This window comes from Myodes glareolus, chromosome 1, assembly GCF_982192425.1.
Source record: "Myodes glareolus chromosome 1, mMyoGla1.1, whole genome shotgun sequence".
Classification (NCBI taxonomy): domain Eukaryota; kingdom Metazoa; phylum Chordata; class Mammalia; order Rodentia; family Cricetidae; genus Myodes; species Myodes glareolus.
Window position 1 is genome coordinate 139652286 of NC_142026.1, and position 14620 is coordinate 139666905.

General features: G+C 48.9%; 1 non-coding gene across 1 annotated transcript; it reads right to left on the reverse strand.

Moving 5' to 3' along the window:
* Positions 1–9598: 9598 nt before the first annotated feature.
* LOC125392437 (U6 spliceosomal RNA) lies at positions 9599–9705 on the reverse strand. The gene has a single exon (XR_007229516.3). It is a non-coding gene; the product is annotated as a U6 spliceosomal RNA (small nuclear RNA).
* Between the last annotated feature and the right edge of the window lie 4915 nt (positions 9706–14620).

A 14620-nucleotide genomic window follows, 5' to 3' on the forward strand; every position in this document is an offset into this window, starting at 1 on the left:
GATGGCTTGCCTGCAGCCCCATGGTTATGATTTTCCTTTGTCTGCACAGCATATTCATAATGGTCTCGCTAATTTCTGCATCGTGTTGCTATGTCCCCACCCTTCGACCACGTGCACTCCATTCCCTTTCCCTTCATCTTTTTATTTTCAGGTTTTGATTCTTGAGACTTGTTCTTACTGAACAGCCAGCTTGAGACCTGCAATCCCGCTTCAGGGTCTGAGTGCTGGGGTTACAGACCTGAGCAACCATACCCTGTGCGTTTTCTGTCCTATCAGTCAGTGCGGGGTGGGGGGGGGGAAGGGATGAGGCCGAGGAGTTCTGCATCTGAGCTGAAATCCTTCACTCTCCAATCAGCTCTTATTCAAGTGTTGGGTGAACCCGGGGATGGTGGGAGTCAGCTGCCTCTTAGCAGTGATGTTGCACTGTGTCTGAGAACTAGGAATTCAGATCTTTCAGGACTACCGTGCTAGCCATGAAAACGGCCACCCTAGAGCCCTGGCCCAGGAGAAAGAGTTATCTACCGGAAGAAACCTCTCCTAGGCTGATAACTGGGACCCCCAGTTCATCTACACACAGCTTCTGCTTCAGCTCTGGTGTCAGTCACTACATAACTATAGCCACGCGCAGCAGAGAGCTTCTGAATCCAGTTTTGACCCAAAGTATAAATAAATCCTATCTCCCATCTCAGACCCAGTTCTCAGCTCTGAGTCCTGAGGTAATGTAGAAGAGGCAGTTTCCCAGACTCCTGACAGTGACATCACTTTCTAAATACATAGGTGCTGGTTTGGTCTAGGTGTGAGCTGTTCTTTGGGCTCAGTACCCACCCTTGCAGGCCCTGGTGATGCAGCACAAGTCGGTCTCATTGATTATAATAGAAAGAATGTGTGTGTATGTGTGTGTGTGTGTGTGTGTGTGTGTGTGTGTGTGACAGCCCTGGGTCCATCCTCCACACTGATAGTAAAACTGGGCCCCAAGCAAGCACCCTCTGCCCCAAACCAAACATGACTGCGAAATAATTTCTATACCTGATGAAATCCCTGTGCCAGTAGGGCTTGGTGTGTCCTGCATCTAAGCAGTGTCCCCTCTGGGTTCCTCTCTCAGTTCTAAACTATGCTAACAAAGGACTTTCTGTTGGCTTAGCAGTCTTCTCCAGGGGATGCCCCAGGGTACTCATTAGCCAGCACAATGGCCACATTTCCCCACAGCTCCCAGCACAGCCAGCAGTCAGCACTGGCCTCAGAGACCCCCACCCTTTAGTGTGCATCCTCACGGTCCTGTTTCAGGCAAGTCCAGAGTGTCTATGTTGTGGTGGAAGCCATCTGTCCACCTGCAGCTGACACATTGAAAGGTCCTGGAGTGCCTGTCCTACCTCTTCAGGTGTTAGGCTGTCATTGCAAGGTTTCTCTCCATGCCCGAGACACAGCATGTGCCCAGGGAGGGTCTAGCCCGAGTTTTCTTTATCCTCTTCAGATCTAATTAAGTGCTGTAGCTTAGGTGTGCTTGAGATCTTTGCATCTGCTTGATGCCCCAAGCAGACACAAGGTAACCTTCCATACTCCAAAGGCCTGGAGGCTTGACTCAGCCCCCTGCCGTGCTGTCTCCTTAGACCAAGGCTTTAGCCCCTGCCCAGCCATGCACCAGCTGTGTGCTGGTCTCTCTATAGTGCTCCCTAAGTTTGTGTTCTCAGATTTTGTTCTGTTTGAAACGGGTGTTACACAGCACAACTGGCCCCCAGCTCCCAGCCTCCTGCCCCCTCTCCCTAAGTGCAGGGACTATTACAGGTGTGCACCGCCACACCTGGGATTTTCCAGGGATACCTCCTTATTGCAATGGCTGTGTCTTCTTCCTCTTGCTCAGATTTGCCGTAGTTCAAGCCTGTGTCTCTGTGGCAGGAAGCCACAGGGCCAGCCTCAGTGGGACTGTTTTCTGAAGGTGGCAAAATCAAGGCGGTTGACGTTTGCCAGCGGAACTCTCTGATGTAGGAGGGTGACTGACCTGGCCAGTTGACCCCATGCCTGGAAGTTAAGGCTGGACTATTGCAGCACCGTCCACACTAGGTGACCCACTCACACGAGAACATGGCAGTCTTAGCCTGTTGTTCTCACTCAGAGAGCAGATTCAAGACCAACTGGGTTAGCTTTGCTTACTCAATCTCAGAGACACTGCCACGTGGACCGCGGCAACTAGCTCTGATGACCGGAGCAGCTTATCTGAAAGCCAATGTTTGTTGTATGCTCATCATCTATCCAAGGGGAAGCCGACAGACAGCAGCCACATTCCAACATTTCAGCAGCAGAGAAAGGAGTGGAGATAGCTATGTACCCGGCTGCTCGTGCCTTTCCCTTGTCCCCTGGTCCCCACAGTTTTGAGAAAGCCATGTGACTATGCCACAGCCCACCTCCCCAAAGCACCTAAGGCAAGATTTCATCCTTACAAACCCTAGGCTTTAGCCTGAGACACCTGCCCCAGCACACACGTTTTCTCTCAACATGGCGTTAGATTTCCCAGGGATTCTGGGGCGTGAGACAGGAGCTGAAGATGGCAAGGGGGTTTGCTCCCAGCACACTAACTTCAGATCAGAACCGCGGATGACTTGGGTCCTCATCCAATTTTTCTTATCTATCTCATTCATCTTTAGTTCTTCCTACAGGTGTCACCGAACACCAAAGACTGGTGTCAATTGGTGGTGCCCGGCGACAGATGAGGATTCTCCAGTGCTCACATTCCCACAGAAATGCAGAAACGGGATTGGTGCCTCTGTCCCAGGCTCTGCTGCATGCCAGGAGGGGGTGACCGAATAGATTCCTGGGAGACAGACAGGACGATTGTCATACTTCCTTGAGAAGGTGAGGCTCAAACCTTGAGGGATGCTGTGCTCAGAGACAGGGGAAGGTCAGCTAAATAGATGGCAGAGCCCTGGACCACAGGACCAGGCATCCCAGTATCAGGAGGGGGTTCTGGGAGGGTTCCAGTCAGGGATGCAGGGCAAGCAAGCACAGAACTAGCCGGCAGGGGCCCTGGCACCCACAGGACAACGGTGCTACTAGTATCCCCATGGGTCGGGTCCTAGAGGCCACACTCAACCCCTGAGGCTACAGAAAAATACAATGTTTCCTTCAGCAAACTGTTTTCTGTAAAAATAAAATAAAATAAGATTTATGGTGTATGTCTATTGTACATGATGCTATTACAAAAGGGAATTGCTTCTCTCTCTCTCTCTCTCTCTCTCTCTCTCTCTCTCTCTCTCTCTTTGTCTTTCAAGACAGGGTTCCTCTGGAACTTGCTCTGTAGACCAGGCTGGCCTCAAGCTCATTGAGAGTCATCCGCCTCTACCTCCCAGTGCTGGCGTGCACTAAAAAAGAACATTTTCATACAGGTCTCTATTGTATACCAGGCAGATTTCTTTCACGGCCCCTTCTTTCTTCTTTTTCTCTTTTTGAAAAAAAAAAATAGCTTCTGGGTTTCCCCTAGGTCCCAGTAGACTCTAAAAACCTGGTCCAACAAAGCCTGGCAGTTTACAGAAGACAGAGAGCACCCTTGGATTTGGATGTGCCTAGCAGGAGCACCTCACGACTTTGGCGTGGGTATCTTTTTATCGGGCTGGCCAGGTCCTCAAGCACAGTGACCTGCTGTGAGAAATAGCCTGTGCTTGGGAACCTTGCCTGCCCGAGGCCTCTGGAGGGGAGGGTGCTCTCTGACTAGCGAGTCTGATGCAGGCCAGCTCTGCACAGTGAGCACCTGAAGGTGCTGAGCTACACTCCGGGCTCTCCACCGTAGGGATGAGGAGAGGTCCCTCCCTGAACTGCCTGGCCTCATAGTAAGTTATTATCAGTGGCGTCCCCAGCACCGGGCACAGGTAACTGCCCAGGGCATGGGCAGGCAGGCACGGCTAGAAAATGGGAAATTCCAAGGAAAGTTTCTGCTGTTCTCTGGATCTGGAATTCCCTGCGGGCTGAAGTTCTAAAGGCCTTTAGTTCTTAGCTAGAAGCTTTAGGAGATAGGGTGGGGTGGAGGGGTTATTGGAGGCACGCCTTGAAATAGGGTGGCGAGACTCACAGCCTTTCGTTCCCCCATGTTCTAACCGTGAACTTTCCGTGTCCCAGGAACTCATGTGGGGGCTATGCTACCACAGAGCAGCGGGACTGTCATAGACCTCTACTGTTTTTAACACAACGATTTGTTCTTTTCTCACAGTAACAGAAAGCTAATACAAACAAGTGATAAGGGAAAAGGAACACGGCACACTAGATCGGGTGGGAAAACCAGCAGGCCCTACTTGGGGCGTAAGGACTACCTATGTTCGAGCTCCCTAGGGCTGCTACAGCCAACTCCTACAGTGAATGGCTGAAACAGACACAGTTGTCACAGTCGTGGGGGCTGCGTGTCCGTGACCGAGGTGTCAGTGGGAGTATAGTTACTTTTCAGTCAACCTGTTCATAATACCTAAAGGGAACAAAGGAGAAAGACCCCTCTCAGCTCATGGCTGAGTCCATCATGGCTGGGAAGGTGAAGTAGAAGGGTTCATGCACAGAGACTAGAGCGTGGAGCAGGGTGATCACAGATGACAGAGAGACAGCCCAGGTCCAGGACAAGGTGTCACTTTCAAAGACCTGCCTTTCCTGACCAACTTTAGCCAGGCAGCCCCCACCCCCCAAAGGCTTCAGGACTCCCACAGGGAACACAACACGAAACTGTGAAGGCCCATTCACAGCAGCAGGGTCAGTTCCTCAGAGACACCTTTTCTTTAGATTCCAGATGGTATCTGTCTTTGCAGTCCATATCCACACAGCATCTCCCTCTGTAGAGCGGCTGCTGTGTCCAAACCTCTGAAATGATTTAAACATTTATGCGTATGTGTGCACGTGCAGGTCTGGGTGCGTATGCACATGCGTGGAAGCCAGACGAGGGCCCAGAGCAGCCTCCTGTAACTCTGCTTACTCCCAGGAGGCAGGGGCTCTCCCTGAACGTAGGTGTGGGTTTCTTGTTATGCTCAGCTAATTCTCCTGTCTGCTCCCCTGCAGAGCTGGGGTTGCAAATGTGCACCTAATATCCGGTTTAGGTACATGTATGTATCCGGTACATGTGTGCTGGGATCCAGCTCCGTCCTTACTGCCAGCAAGTGCCCCCAAGCCTCCCCTTTAAATAAGGACACTGGTTATGCTTGATTAGAGCCACCCCCATATGACCTCATCTTGACTTGATGGCCTCTGTGAAGGCCCCATCTCCAACTACAGTCATACCCTTAGGTCCTGGGGGTCAGGACTTCAATAGGAGAGAATTTGGAAGGAGCCAGGGATGCGATCACACCAACAGTAGACATCTAGATTTTCCTCCTGGTTTGCTCCTCGGTCGTCCTCCCACCTCACCCCCGGTCATCCAGCATGCACTGACCATCACCAACTTTCCTAATGCGACTACATTGGAAGATGGAAGTCAGCAGCACCATTTGGAGAGGCTACTGAGCATGTGGTTCCTGCTGGGAATGGTGTGCACTTGGAAGTTTGTGTGGAGGGGCTGTGCTGTGCTAGGGGGCCCTGCTTTGCTGCTGTCATTAGGGCTGTGGTGGTAAGTGGGAGAGGAGGAAGGGGGACACTGTGAGGATGTCCAGAGGCTACAAAACAGACTTAGTGGCCTGTGACCAACAGGTCTTACACTTTTTTGTTTGTTTGTTTGTTTTTTGAGACAGAGTTCCTCTGTGTAGCCATAGCTGTCCTGGAACTTGCTTTGTAGAGCAGGCTGGCCTTGAACTCACAGAGATCAGCCTGCCTCTGCCTCACCAGTGTTGGTATTAAAGGTGTGCACCACCTTTTATACCTTTAATCCAAGAGTTTTCTAGCTGTGGTGTGGCTCAGCTCTAGCACACGACTTCAATCCAAGAGCTTTATACTTAAATATTGTAAACAGGATTAAATAAAGTCAACCATAGGTCAAGAGGCAGAACTAGCAGCCAGTTGGAAAGAAGTGAACATAGCTTGATTAAGGAAAAAACCATAGAGAGTAAGAGGGAGTCAGGAGGATGGATAGAGAGGCTCACAAGAAGTAGAATGGAGGAACGCTGCGCAGCAAGAGACTTGTTTGAGACTGTGGGAGAAGGAAGTTGTGGACAGCAGCTGAGGAAGAAGGTCAGCTGGTGCTCTCTCTGCTCTCTGAGCTAGCAGACTTTGGTCCCAGCATCTGGCTCTCAAGTCTATTGAAAAACCAAATGATTGAGATTTCATTAAAAACAATAGGGGGCAGCAGCCACACATGGGAATGCCATCTGCTTGCATTGGATAGAGATGATGGTTCTGTCAGAGGGCTGTAGCAGACATGACCACTGAGGCTCTGCTGATGGGCCTGCGTGGTTTACAAGGTAGAGAGTCCTAAAGGCTGAGCCTCAAGTGGCCTTGTTCTTCACAGCCACGTGGCCCCCAGACCTGATCTCCTGCTCTCTGTAAGTTTTACAAACTACCTGTACCCTTCCACCATTCCTCTTCTGGAACTTGCTGAAGCTATCCCCTCATCTGTAAACCTGAACCAGAGGATTTGGTAGAGCCTTTTAGGAAACATCACTGATGTTACTGTGTGATGATGTCCCTGGACTGACAGATACTACCGTGTGTAACTGGAGGTTTCTCTCCCACCCACCAGTTCCCAAATAACCATTCTGAGGCTTAATATCAGTTACAAACTGTTTGGCCTATTAGCTCAGGCTTATTATTAACTAGCTCTTACAACTTTAATTAACCCATTTCTATTATTCTATATTTTATCATGAGGCTCGTGGCTTGTTACCTCACATTTTGATGCAACTGCTGGCATCTCCCTGACTCTGCCCTTCTTCTCCCTATAGTTTTGCTTGGCTTTCTCACCTAGCTATAACCTGCTTGGCTATTGGCCAAATCAACTTCTTGATTAACCAATGGCAATAAAACATATTCACAGCATTTCAGAGGGGCATCTCACATCAACTGTGCCTTGGCTGTTGAGGTTCAAAAAGGCTAGCAGAATCCAAAAGCTTTTCAGTCCCTCTAAGCAAGAGATTTCTGCCAATATGTTGTCAGAAAGCCCCTAAGCTTAGAGGACAAGAAGCTCAGGACCAAAAATGCCCAAGATTCAGCATCTTATTAGTCCTGCAACACCACTGCAACACATTGTTCTGCAGAAGCACACACTAAGAGGATGTATAACACACTAACACCACTGCCAGCATTGTTCTGCAGAAGCATGCACTAAGACAGTGTACAATACACTAAACTTTGGCCAAGAGAATGAGGGAAACCAAAGAAAATGTCAGGAACAGATAGCTAAGTGTTATAGTCTGTCTTCACTGAGAGTTTCCATTTCTGAGTCCAGTCTAAAATAGAATTTTAAGAGTAACAAAAAGCTGGAGGTGGTAGTGCACACATATAATCTCAGCACTCAGGAGGCAGAGGCAGGCGGATCCCTGAGTTTGAGGCCAGTCTGGTCTATAGAGCGAGTTCCAGGATAGCCAGGGCTACAAAGAGAAACCCTATCTCAAAAAAACAAAACAGGACTGGAGAGATGACTCAATGGTTAAGACCACTGACTGTTCTTCCAGAGGTCCTGAGTTCAATTCCCAGCAACCACATGGTGACTCATAACCACCTGTAACAAGACCTAATGCCGTCTTCTGGCCTTCAGGCATATATGCAGGGAGAACACTGTATCCATAATAAACAAATAAATTTATTTTTTATTTATAAAAAGGAGAATACTCATTCATTTCCCTGCCACCCAGACCCGAATAATCACACAGAAACTATATTAATTACAACACTGTTTGGTCAATGACTCAGGTGTTTTCCTAGCTAGTTCTTATATCTTAAATTAACCCATTTCTGCTAATCTGTGTATCGCCACAATGCTGTGGCTTACTGGTAAGGTTCTGATGACTGTCTCCTTTGGCAGCTACCGAAGTCTCCCTGACTCCACCTACTCTCTCTCTATCTCTCTGTTCGGATTTCCCACCTGACTTTATTCTGCCCTGCCATAGGCCAAAGCAGTTTCTTTATTAGTCAATAGTGATAAAACATGTTCACAGCATACAGAGGGGAATCCCACAGCAGAAGAGGGAGAAGCAACTGACTTTTTATTTGTGCTCTTGCATGCACAAGCTTGCAGGTGCATGTGCACACACACATACACAATGGGATTTCTAATTAATCTTAATAATAAAAACCTAGAGTCAGATATTAGTGGGTGAAAGCTGAAAGATCAGAGAAACAGTTCTTGCAAACTTCTCAGACTGAATCCTGTCTCTACAGAATCTCAGACTGAATGAAGTGAGCTCATGTCTCCTCTTGCCTTATATTCCTCTCTCTGTCCATCCACATTCCTTCCTGTCTTCACCTTCCTAGTGCTAGGAATAAAGGTGTGAGCCACCACTCCCTGGCTCTGTTTCTTTTTTAGACTGAATCAATCTTGTGTAGCCCAGGGCAACCTTGAAATCACAAAGATCCTCCTGCCTCTGCCTCCCAAGTGCTGGGATTACAGGTGTGAGCCACGACTGCCAGACCTCTGTGGCTATCTAGTGGCTAGGTCTGCACTCTGATCTCCAGGCGTGCTTTATTTGTCAAATAATATCAACAAAATATCAACACACACACATTTTAAAAAATGCGCCTTTTTAAAAAAAAGTGAAAGCATTTATGACAGGGCTTGGCAAATGCCTCTAATCCAGTTTTCAGGAGGCTGAGGCAGGAAGATTAGAAGTTCAAGGCTAGTTTGTGCCACACAGGTGAAAGAGACCCTATATGAACAAAAAACAAGAAAGAAAACAGGGTGAGGTGGAGCAGAGCAGGAAGAGGGGTGGGAACAGGGTTGGTATGTAAAATGAATACAATTTTAGAAAAGAAGGAACACAACAAAATGAAACAACTTTCCTCCTAGCCCTCCTTAATATTTATTAAGCAGGCAATTTATTTTATTCTTAATTGTTTTTATTGAGCTATATATTTTTCTCCACTCCTCTCCCTTCCTCTTCCCTACCCTCTCCCATGATCCCCATGCTTCCAGTTTACTCAGGAGATCTTGTCTTTTTCTACTTCCCATGTAGATTGGATCCATTCATATCTCTCTTAGGGTCTTCTTTGTTGTCTAGGTTCTCTGGGATTGTGATTTGTAGGCTGGTTTTCTTTGCTTTATGCCTAAAATCCACTTATGAGTGAGTACATATGATATTTGTCTTTCTCGGTCTGAGTTACCTCACTCAATATGATGTTTTCTAGATCCATCCATTTGCCCGCAATTTCAAGATGTCATTTTTTTTCCTGCTGTGTAGTACTTCATTGTGTAAATTACCACATTTTCCTTATCCATCTTCACTCAAGGGACATTTAGGTTGTTTCCAGGTTCTGGCTACGACAAACAATGCTGCTATGAACATAGTTGAGCACATGTCCTTGTGGCACGATTGAGCATCCTTTGGGTATATACCCCAAAGTGGTATTGCTGGGTCTTGAGGTGGGTTGTTTCCTAATTTTCTGAGAAATAGCCATACTGATTTCCAAAGCAGCTGTACAAGTTTGCACTCCCACCAGCAATGGAGGCGTGTTCCCTTTACCCCACATCCTCTCCAGCATAAGCAGTCATTAGAAAAATATGGAACGCTTCACGAATTTGCGTTTCACCCTTGTGGAAGGGCCAAGTTAATCTTCTCTGTATTGTTTCAATTTTAGTATGTGTGGTGCCGAAGCGAGCACTGAGCAGGCGTTTTAAAGGCGGTATCTACACTCCCTACACGAAGAACAACCCATGTTCACACCTGGGTTCCTACGAAGCCGGCCACACTCTGATCAACACCTTCACCTGTGCGGGTCTAGGGTGGATTTAGGATTCTCAGCGTCTCCCAGTACCATAACAGCACAGACTCCATGTTCTGCCCAGAACTCAGGGCCAGCAGTTGCCAGTCCAGGCTGTAGAAGGAACCAGAAGCAAACTGGACCATCAGTGTCCTCTGGAGGCGTTGTCTGGTGAGGTTCCCTTCTCAGATAGCCATCAAAGGAAACTAGTCTGAGCAGGCAAGTGCCGCTCTGTGGATGTGGGCTTACCGCCCTCTCGTGGAAGATTATAAAATTGCAAACACACAGAATTTGCTGTGAGGTATGGTCAAATTCCAGAAAGAGATTCCAGACAAAGTCCAAGGGAACTTCATCCTCCGGGAACATCAAGGCCCCATTTAGAACTTGTATAGGCACAGACCAGAGATAGAAAAACATGGTTCTGGGACATCCTGCTCCTTGTCTCCCCACCTGCAGGCTGCAGCAGCCAGACCGAGTCCCAGTTACCATCCCGTGGCCAGAAAGCTTCCAACCCCAGGTTCCTTCTCCTGAAATAATGAGAGAGAAGGAGGAGGAGGAGGAGGAGGAGAAGGAGAAGAAGGAGGAGGAGGAATATGAGGAGGAAGAGGAGGAATATGAGGAGGAAGAGGAAGAGGAGGCAGCGCACGGTGGAGGTAATAGCCGTACCATACCATTATAGACCCTACTAGGTCTCTGTGTATTCCAGAATGCAGGACATCCTGGCTGTCGTGAAGGTAAAGAGCACATATGCTTGAACCTGTGTTGTCTGGGACTGAACTTTATACACCTGTGAGCAAAGTTTTCTGAAGGAAACATGAACATTTGTGTTCCTAGAAGGACTGAGAACACTCAGAGACCACAGGTTGCCTTGCCACAGGGCCAGACTTGCTGTTGTAATGTAAATTACCTTGGTAAGTTGTCATACGCTATTAAAACTGATTGAAAATGGACTCTTGGATCAAGGAGACCCTTCCTTGTCTCCTCTAAGTCCTGTGCCAGGCTGTCCAGGAGAGGGAAAATCAGCAAGCAGCTAAGGGCATTGAAAACACTGAGTCTCTGAGAATAGCTGGACCATTTCCAGCAAGGTTTGCCATGGTGCAAAGCACCTGCAGAGGAAACAAGAAAGAGGATGCTCAGCCATCAAGAGAAAGCCCTCATGTGGGAGCCACAGCCAGCTGCCTCTGCCTCAGGTGATTTCTGCGGACTGCCCCTGAGTTTCTGACTTGATGATGTCACCTTTGTTTTCTTTCCTAGTCTCTGTACTCCAGTCAATTCTGATGGGTGTTATTAGCACCCAATTTGATGATGTTTTTCTGTTTATTGCTTCTCTCAATTGGATGTTTATTCTTTTATTTTTCTTGCTCTATCTATCTATGTATCTATCTAGTAACAAACAATCACATATAACACACAGCATGTAAGTAAAATGTAACAATTTTATATAATACATCGCACACATATATATATTCACTCATTCAAAATAGCATGGCTATGCAGCTCACTGTTTGGACTATACAGAACAGCGGCTGGTGCTGGCGTGGCTTTGGCTTTCTGCATGGACTGTGAAAGCAGAAGAGATCAGGCATGGCCCTGAATTAGCAATCCTGCTGTGCTAAAACAGGAAGAGGGAGAGCATTCTCCAGCCTCTGGTTGCAAGGTGGCCCTGTCTAAAGGCAGAGTGGGGACACATGGGAGGTGCTAAGTCACAGGCTCTGCCTGGCAGTCTCTGGCTGCTTCACCTGTGGTTCAGGGACATTGAGGAGAGAGCACTCATGGGGACACAGCTACGTGAGAACGTCACCGGGCAGCTCAAGTCTCCAAATTACTCATTGTCCTGGGTTCAGGTCCCAGCGGCCCTCGGCAGCATTTCCCATCATCCTCTTGGAAGCACTGCCCCAGCAGTCCCGTGGAGGCATCTCTCCACCATCTCCTTTGCTGTTGGTATGACTGTGACGTATGTCTGAGTCATTCTGCAAACCAGGTGTTAGGAACCAGGTGCTCTGAGCAACAGAACAAGCTCATAGAAAAGGAGACTGAAGTGAATTGCCTTTCGGGAACTTGGCTTTATTAAGGGAGTTTTAGGCTCGTTGCTATAGGCAAGGAGACTGTGAAGTCGGGCAGCATTAGGAGGAACAGACACTACAGCACAGAAGGAGGCTCTGAAGGGAAAGAGCCATCAAATCCCTTAGTTCTGGGACATTGGGAGAGTCGCTGGATCATATGACAGACGGTGCCACTGGGTCCTAAAGGCTTTGTAAAGTCCTTCGGCACTGGGAAACTAAGAGGGTTGCTTGCTGTTCCAGAAAGTGTTCCGTGGCAGAGGGTTGCTCTATCAGACAGGACAAGCCTATGCGCTTGAAGTCAGGGAGCCACGGTAAGGACTGGACGTGGCTCCAGACTGACTTGTATTTGGGCAGTGGGGAGGGAGGCAAGTGTCCTGCCAAAGACGGAAGAGAGAATTTGAGGGTGTGTAGAACAAGGTCACAGCAGCCCCTGGCTGTCTTGCTGGGGACTGCAAGAGTTGTGTGGTTTGAGCAAGGGAGCTGAGCTAGAGGGACCTTGAGTTAACAGGAGGGGCAGGACTCCAGCCTGTGTCCAAAGCTTCTGACGCTCTGTCCCAGCCTAAGGCTCGCCAGGCCCTCTGTCTGTGCCTGGAGCCCAGAGTTTCTCATGCTCACAAGCAGCCATTCCCACAGGCTTGCTGCCCCTTAGCTCCCTCCATCCGTTGCTAAGGGGGCCCCCCCTCCACTCTCTGCCAACTCTCTGTCAGGCAGTGTGCCCTGTCCCATAACTGCCCTGCCTGTCACTCACTGCAATACACAGGTGGCAGAACAAAAAGTACATGTTGCCCGCTTGCAGCTATTGACAGAGGGTGAGAGCTGGCCGTCCAGGGGAGAGGGGATGTTGGTCCTGGATCTGCAGGAAAACTCTAGGGATCTGCTGTGAGTTAGCTACCCTGGTCCCTGTGGCATGAAGACATTAAGTGTTGTTAGGGCGTGGAGGAGGGGCCTCCTCAGCAGCAGGTGGAGGGAGCTAAGGGGCAGCAAGCCTGTGGGAATGGCTGCTAGTGAGCAGAATGAGAAACTGGAAGTGAGACACTCGAGACTCCAGGGACTCCCAACACAGAAATTCTCACGCCACAGGCAGGGCTGAAACTCTCGGTGTGACTTTACGGTGAGCCTCTTTGCCGGCTCGTGAGTAACAAGTTTGAGATTTAGTCAGAGGCTGACGTCGTGGACGCTAAAGAACCGCAGCAGCTCCTCAGAGCGGGCAGTCTCTCCCACGGGAGTCAGAGGCTGGGGGTGCAGCTGGGTGGGGTGGGAGGAGAGTGTGTGCCCCGTGCACACACGGCCTGGGGTTCGATACCCAGCCCTGCAACATGAGAAGACAGTCGGGATGCTGGTTTGGGAAGCAGAGGGTCCCCACAGCACAGCACCAGTCGCTAGGTGGTGTGGCTCAGCGTGGCAGTGGGTCCAGGCAGCCTTCATGGGGATGCCCAACAATGCATCATTGACCCTATCACAGCCCATGAAGGCTGAAGGATGGGACCTGTGCAGAACAATGAGTATGCTTTAGTATTATTATTATTATTATTATTATTATTATTATTGATATTACATTTTGAGATAGTCTCACTATGCGGCTCAGGCTGAGTTTGAACTACTGGACTCAGGTAATCCCACTGCCTCAGGCTTACAAGTTGCTGGGACCACAGGTGGGTGCCACTGTCTTAGGTCCTGGTATCTGGCCATGAAGGGGTCAGGCAGGTAAAAGGATAAGTGAGGAGGTGGCTGTGGAAGGAGCAGGTCCAGGACCTGGTTTGTGCATTGGTTCCCCAGCTGCCCCCGTACCCAGAAGCCTCCTCTGCTCTCTGTCCCTCCCCTGCAGGATGGCCACCTCAGCACGCTCTGCACCCTGCGGGCTGCAGTTTCTTCCTCTGCGTGCCACCGGGTGCCCATGTCCTCAGCAATGCATTCTGGGTTTCGGTCCCTTCGTCAAAACTTAGACTCGAAGTCAAAAATCCAGGCTGAAGGCTGTGGGCAGCTGACGGGGGAGGGGGGAAATCCATGCCTGGAGTACCTGAGATTTAAGGGCCTCTGCTTATTTATAGGACGATGGGATCTGTCACCTAAGGCGAGCTACTTTCTTTTCTAGTTATCTAATGAGAAATGAAATAATTCATACCTAAAAACATCAAAATGATTTCAAAGTTATTTCAACCTTGGAACAAAGCATTTTCCATTGAGAAAATACTAAAATTGCTCCCGGGACACCATGTGTGCCTGTTAATTTGAACTGCAATCTTGATCCCATGTGGAGTCATCCGGAAGGAGTGTTGGTACAGCATTATCTAGGTGACGTTGGCCTGTGTGTGTGTGTGTGTGTGTGTGTGTGTGTGTGTGTGTGTGTAGGGGTTGTCTTGTTAGTTGGGTGTGACGACCCTTCCAGAATGTGGGTGGTGGCATTTCATGGATGGGGCCCTGAACTGTATTTTAAAACAGTAAGAAGGCTAGCTGATCATTAGAGCACTAAGTCCACAGGGATCCTTTCTTTCTTTTTTTCTTTCTCTGCTCTTGACTGCGGCTGTGATTTTCCTTCCTTGACTTGCCCACAGCAGTGTTCTGTGTCCTGGAGCTGCAAACTGAAATAGAGACCTGTTCTTCCCAAAACTGCTTCCGGTCAGGATGAGTATTTTATCAGAGCCACAGAAATTAAACCAGGGTTAGGTGAGAGCAGGTGCACAGTCTGTGTCTCCCTCCACCCCTGCTTTCTTTTTCAATGGTTCTCAGAACAAAGCAAACAGAGAGACCCGGGA